This window comes from Lotus japonicus, unplaced genomic scaffold (genome assembly GCF_012489685.1).
Source record: "Lotus japonicus ecotype B-129 unplaced genomic scaffold, LjGifu_v1.2 AP026983.1".
Taxonomy (NCBI): Eukaryota; Viridiplantae; Streptophyta; class Magnoliopsida; order Fabales; family Fabaceae; genus Lotus; species Lotus japonicus.
Genome location: NW_026645414.1, coordinates 695,179 through 702,721, shown reverse-complemented (window position 1 = coordinate 702,721; position 7,543 = coordinate 695,179).

Genomic DNA, 7,543 nt, shown 5'->3' with positions numbered 1-7,543 from the left:
AAAATTCTTTGCATAGGGATTGATTAGCAGAACCAAATATAATATCATCAACATAAATTTGCACAATTAAGATATCATCTTTATAAGTCTTGCAAAAAAGAGTTGTATCTACTTTACCCCTTACAAACTCATTCTCCAGAAGGAATGAGCTAAGTCTCTCATACCATGCTCTGGGAGCTTGCTTCAGACCGTAGAGTGATTTCTTCAATTTGAACACATGGTCTGGTTTCTTTTCATCTTCAAAACTGGGGGTTGATGAACATAGACTTCCTCTGAGATATAACCATTTAGGAAGGCACTCTTTACGTCCATCTGATGTAGAACTATGTTGTGATTTACTGAGAAGGAGATCAACAGTCTAATTGCCTCCAGTCTTGCTACCGGAGCAAATGTTTCAGTGTAGTCTATTCCTTCCTGCTGGCTGTAGCCTTGAGCAACTAGCCTTGCCTTGTTTCTGACTACTTCTCCTTTCTCATTTAGCTTGTTTCTGAATACCCATTTCGTTCCAATAACATGAACATTCTCAGGCTTCTTCACTAAGCTCCAAACATCGGTTCTTGGAGAATTGATTCAATTCTTCTTCCATGGCCAGAATCCAATCCTTGTCCTGAAGAGCTTCATCTATTGACTTGGGTTCAATTAAGGACACCAATCCTTTCAGACTCAGCAGGGTCTCTTCAGAAGGTCTGAAGGCAGATCTGGTTCTGACTGGTTCGTCTTTGTTACCCAGAATCAATTCCTTAGGGTGAGCTGCAGTGATTCTGCTCTTCTTCAGAGTTTGTGAGTTAGAGGGACCAGCTTCTTCCTCTGGTTCATCTTCCCTCTGGCTCAACTTCCTCTGGAGCTTTGCCTTTGTCAGAAACATTAATGCTTAAATCTGCAAACTTTTCAACTAGTTTTGACTGGTCAGAGTCAAGCTTATCATCAAATCTAACATGAATAGATTCTTCAATAGTCTTAGCATCAGTATTATAAAATCTAAAACCTTTAGATCTATCAGAATAACCAAGTAATAGACACTTAGAAGACTTAGCATCAAATTTATGCAATCTATCCTTAGTATTGAGAACATAACAAACACAGCCAAAAGGATGAAAATAAGAAATGTTGGGTTTTATGTTCTTCCACAATTCATAAGGAGTCTTATTCAGAATTGGTCTCACAGAGATTCTGTTCTGAATGTAACATGCTGTATTTACTGCCTCTGCCCAAAAGTGCTTAGCCATGCCAGTTTCTTGGAGCATGGTTCTAGCCATCTCCCGAAGAGTTCTGTTCTTCCTCTCAACAACACCATTTTGTTGAGGAGTTCTGGGACAAGAGAAATCATGTGCAATTCCATAGGAATCAAACAGACTCTCAAACTTGTCATTCTCAAACTCTCCACCATGGTCACTTCTGACACGCACAATCCTACAAGCCTTCTCGTTTTGCACTTGAGCAATGAAGGTAGAGAACACAGCATGAGACTCATCCTTGCGGGTTAGAAACTTTACCCATGTCCAGCGGCTATAGTCATCAACGATAACCATCCCATATCTCTTGCCACCTATAGACTCAGTTTTCACTGGTCCAAAAAGGTCGATATGCAGAAGTTCCAACGGCCTTGAGGTTGAGACAACATTCTTTGCCTTGAAAGGGACTTTTGTGAATTTGCCTTTCTGACATGCTTCACAAAGAGCGTCTGAAGCGAACTTCAGATTGGGTAAGCCCCTGACAAGGTTTAGCTTGCTCAGCTGAGAAATCTTTCTCATACTGGCATGCCCTAACCGTCTATGCCATACCCACTGCTCTTCATTAACAGACAGAAGGCACTTCACATTCTGAGCCTCCAACTCAGATAATCTGATCTTATAAATGTTGTTCTTCCTCTTGCTGTTAAACAGAACAGAGCCATCGATCTGACTTACAGCCCGGCAGGACTTTTGATTGAATATAACATCATAACCCTTGTCAGCTAATTGACTTATAGACAATAAGTTATGTGTTAAGCCGTCTACCAATAAAACATTATCAATGCATGGACTACTATCTACACAAATAGTACCAGTACCAACAATTTTACCCTTTTCATTTCCTCCGAAGCCAACTTCGCCTCCAGGCTTAAGTTTCAGCTCTCGGAACATACGCTTTTCTCCCGTCATGTGACGCGAGCATCCACTGTCCAGATACCATGATTGGTGTTTCAGTGGAGCTATCAAGGATATCTGCAACATAGATAATCTTGTCCTTAGGTACCCACTTTCTGGGTCCTCTTTTGTTAGTTACCCCAGAGGTTCTGATCACCTTGGGTGTCTCAACGTAATATTTTAAAGGAATACTTGCATGATATTTAGTCATAGAGAAAGATCCCTTTTTAAGAGGATGTTTAGCAACTTTAGCAGGTACAGGATCAGGCAATATGGTACCAGAGGAAACAAAGCATTTATACAAGGATTTAGCTTTAGACACAGAAGGCTCATTTCTAATTGGTTTAGAATAGCCAATGCCATGCATTCCATTTCTGCTTACGCCATAGATCATTGAAGCCATTAAGCTTCTATCCACGCTTTTAGCTAGGAATCTTTGAAAAGACTTTTCATACTTTGATTCATTTCTACAATCAGAGGCATCACAGGCAACAATTTCTTCTAACTTAGCAATCTGGTTCTTAAGCACAGAGTTAGAATTTACCAAAGCATGATTTTCATTTTTCAAATCAGAAATAATTTTCTCATGTTCAGAAGGAGTCTTGGAGACAGCAGATAAGTTCTTTTTTAACTTTTTATGCTTAGACAACAAAGAGTTATACTTATCCATGATATCAGACAAAGCATGTTTCAGTTCAGAGGTAGAGAAAGAAGCAAATACCTCATTTTCATCGTCTGAGTGAGGATCTCCTTCTGATTTTGAGTCAGAGTCAACAGCTTCCTTTGACTCTGCTCCTTTGTCTTTGACAATGGCCATGAGTCCTTGGACTTCACCATCAGAGTCAACATCCTCTGATTCTGATTCATCGAATGTCACCATCAGACTCTTCTTGGTCTTGAAGTGCTTCTTTGGCTTCTTGTCTTTCTTCAACTTTGGACAATCACTTTTGTAGTGCCCAGATTCTTTGCACTCAAAACATGTGACTTCCTTGATTGAAGACTTCTTCTGGCCTGAGGACTCATACTTTCCTTTTGCCTTTCCAGAGCCTTTGAACTTGCTCTGCCTGTGCTTCCAGATGCGGTTGAGTCTCTTGGAGATCAGAGTCAGCTCATCTTCATCAGAATCTTCTGATGCTTCTTCAGATTCTTCTTCTTCAGCTTGAAGAGCCTTTGACTTCTCAACCTTAGCCTTTTCAGATTTGGATTTCAAGGCTATGGACTTTTTCCTCAGATCTTGCATCTCTGAGCGCTTCAGCTCATGGCATTTCAAAATGCTGATGAGTTCTTCTAAACTCATATTCTCAACGTCTCTCGTGAGCTCTATTGAAGTCACTAAGGGCATCCAACTTTCAGGAAGACACCTGATGACCCTTATGACATGATCCTTTGTTGTGTAGCTCTTGTTGAGAGGTCGTATGCCAGCTACAAGCAATTGAAATCTGGAGAACATTTCTTCAATGGATTCATTTGGCTCCATGATGAAGGATTCATACTTTTGGATCAAAGACAATGCCTTTGATTCTTTGACTTTCTTGTTTCCTTCATGAGACATCTTCAGAGATTCAAAAATGCCTTTAGCAAACTCACGATCTGTAATCTTCTGGTACTCTTCATAGGAAATAGCACTTAGAAGAATTGCTCTTGCTTTGTGATGTTGTGAGTACAGCTTCTTTTGATCTGCAATCATCTCTGACCTTGGGATCTTTTTGCCATCTGCATCAACTGGACGCTCGTAGCCATCCACAATAATATCCCAGAGATCTGCATCGAAACCCAGAAAGAAACTTTCCAGTCTATCTTTCCAATATTCGAACCTTTGACCGTCGAACATAGGAGGCTTTGCATTGTAACCATCTCTTTGAGTTTCACTGGTGGTGGCAGCCATTGTTTTTCACACCGGCCCGGATCACTGAACACTGTTAGGTGTGGTAATCAGAACTTGGGCTCTGATACCAATTGAAGGTATGAAAAACGGTAGAAAGGGGGGGTTTGAATAACGTTTTCAGTACAAAACTTCCACCTTAAAGATTTTGACAAATCTTTCGAGAACTTAAGTGCTAAAGATAAGAGATAGAAAAGCACACAAGGATTTTATCCTGGTTCACTTGATAAATCACTCAAGCTACTCCAGTCACCCGTTAAGGTGATTTCTTCCTTCTTAGAATGAAGGCAATCCACTAATCAGGTAAGAGTTACAACTGCACTTGAAACCTACAAGTGACTAACAATTACACTGACTTAGCTCACACTAAGATTCACTCTCTTAGTCTTCTCTAGGATCCGATCAACCTTGATCTCCTAAAGGAACTAAACAAACTGTTTATCAAAGAAATGTTTACAAGAGATTTGCTTCTAAAAAGCTAATAGTAAACACAATGAATTTCAGATGAAAGAAAGCTTAGAATATTTTGAATATGTCTTGCGCGTGTGAATGCTTCTAGCCGCTTCTTTCAATCTTCAGCCTCTATATATACTCCAAGGATTAGGGTTGAGCGTTGCATGGGAAATGCTACCGTTGGAGGGCAGTTCTGGAAAATCCAGCTTCTGCTGTGGCTGAGAACGTTAGGTAGGTCGTCAGGAAGGTACACTTGCTTTTGTACTTGGATAGCGACTTGACCTTTTAACCTAGGAGACTTCTGATCAGGGGAATACTTCATATTGGAACTTGTGAAGCCGGTTGATCAGAGTCAGAGGGAAAGCACAGATCCTCTGACCATTGTATCTTCTGATTCTGAACTCAGAGGGAAGAACATGGCCTTCAGAGTTTCTTGCTTCTGGACTTCAGAGTTTCCACTATTCAGCTTCTGGATCTTCAGAGTCTTCTACACCATCAGAACATCTGAACCTTCAGTGTTTCTTGGTTATCAGAACTTCTGGATCTTCAGAGCTTCTAGCGACTGAGTCCACATCAGAGTTTGTATAGCTTCAGAACTTCTGAAGCTTTTCCACTGTTCATACTGAACATGGTGAATGCGAAAGCGTTGCTTGGGTCACTCTTTATACACAGTGCTTCTGATTTGTGTGAGATTGAGTTGAGGTCAGAGCCTGTAAATAGCACACTCAGAAAAACACGTTAGAGTACCACAATTGTTCATATCAAAAGGTTAACTTGTAATCATCAAAACATAGAGTTGTACTACTAGATCAAAACTTGATCTTACAGTCCCCTATTTATAGATTTGGGGGCTGGGTTTGGCGCCCCTTACTTCCCCTAATGGGCCAGTTGGGCCTCCCTGGAGAAGGCCCAATACCATGGCTTGCACGTCGCCCCGGGCTGGCGCGCCTGGGCGAGGGAACTTGTAAGACCTGGATTTTCAGAGCAAGTTAATTTCCGACTCACGCGTAGAATCAGTGTAAGCGTGACAGGAGTTTGATGTTTGAGAAATATTAATGAAGAAGAAAGTTCAGGAATTGCTTGAGGAATGTTGCGTAGTCGCTGTAGGAATTAGTGCGAGTCGTCTGCGCACCTGCCTTATGGCGAGCGTGTCCAGAATAGGCTAATTCGCCTTTAGAGTAACGTTTTAAGTGAGATTTCGAACTCTCGGAAAATTTAAAGGTTCTCTTTATTTTTTCTTCGACCAGCGTTTCATTTCGGAACTCTGGACTGTACGCACGATAGTATTCACTTTTCGGAAGTCCGACGACGCTAATTTCTTTGCTTCGAAGACTTTTTCTATTCGGGACTTCTAACGAAGTTTCCGTCCGCGTTGCCAGATTTCTTTCAACATTTCCAATCTTTCTTCAGAAGGAAGTTTTGTCATCTGATCATCACAGCAAAAAGTAGTTTTTCGGGACAGATTAACTTACACCGCTTTTGGGATTTTAGATATCGTTTTTCCCAAATGTCTGAGATTTGTTTTGAGTTCTGGAATTCTGATGCCAGAATCTCTCTTAGAATTCCTCGGTGAACGTGCTGCAAAAATTGGAATCGCGAAATTTTCATTTTCCCGCGATTTCGCCTGCGTATATATAGCTCAAAAGTCAAAAATCTCTCCATTTCCATCCATCCAAAGCCGCGAGTTTGAGGAGAGCTTGGGGGAGAAGATTTTTCGCGAAAACTTGACCGATCTTCGTGCAATTCGTCCCTACTTCGAGGTACTGAGGTAACTAGCATGATTCTTACCTCTGATTACTATTTCTACTACGTTTCTGAAGTCGTTTCTGTGCTCACAGTTTTGAGCTTTTTGTAAAACTGTCCATTTTCTCTGATTTCTTGCTTGGGTTATCTTCCCTACGTTCCCAAGAGTCTAAAACCTCTGTCAGTAATCGCCGATTGCGATCCAGTTGTCAAGGATCTGAAAAACTGATTCAAAACCCTTTTTGTCTCACATTTCGAAACTTTGTTGTCGAAAGGACGTAATCTGACTTCGTGCCTTTAAGATTTGTTGTCACGGATGTCGTTAGGATCATTGCTGTCAAATTTGTTTTCTGAACTGATAACTTTGAGGTTTTGAGCTATTATTTTGGACCAAAATGCCCCTGAACTGCCGTATTTCGATCCGATTGTCCGAAAATTGTTCCGACAGTTTCTTTGCCTTAGTTTTACCCTAAAACTACCTTGTAAACTGATTTGATCGAAGAAAAAGAGCCGGAGCCCTTTTTCTCTTATGGCTGTGAGCTATGTAGTGCGGGGGGGAGTTTTTCGTTTTTGAAAACTTGTCTTTTCGCATTCGAATGTTGTATTCTGAAGCTTTGATGCTTGTCTATCGTTTATGAGTTGTATTGTGATCGAACTAATCGATATTGTTTGGATTCTGCTTTGTTTTTCTCCGAGGTTCAGTTGACGGAACTTTGGAATATTCAGAGCATTTGCTTGAAGAAAACTTTGATTACGAGACTGGATCAGCTCGAGGTTAGGGCAACTTACATATTAGCTATGATTGCATGATAGGCGTCGATAAATTCGACTTATGTTTTGTCTGATGTTGATTATGATGATAAGTTGATGTTATGATGCTTTTCCATAACTTGTGATGTTGTGATATTGATGGATTGTGCGTTTTGACGCGATTTCGGAGTGGGGAACCTCTGAATTGGTTAAAGTTGGTGTTTCGGGTTGGATGAGCAACCCTAGGCAAGTCCAAATGTGGGGTTTGAGACTTGACCATTTGTTGGTATTCGTTGGAATTCTTAGACTTTCCCCGGGAAATGTATTTTGGGTGGTTGATCTTTGAAAACTTAGAATGATAGAGCTTTGAAAAACTAAAGACTTGGGAAACTTAGACTTTGAGAAATAAACTCATAACCTGATTAATGTGAATTGAAATCATTTTTATTAACGTTTAAGCATAGGGAAACTGAAGGGGAAAATATTTACGAGAGACGGGGAAAAGTCGACCTTTGTTGTGGGTTTTGGTATTGGGGAAAGCCACTGAGGTGAGCTACGGTGATGATTGAAAGTCACCGAGTACCTTACG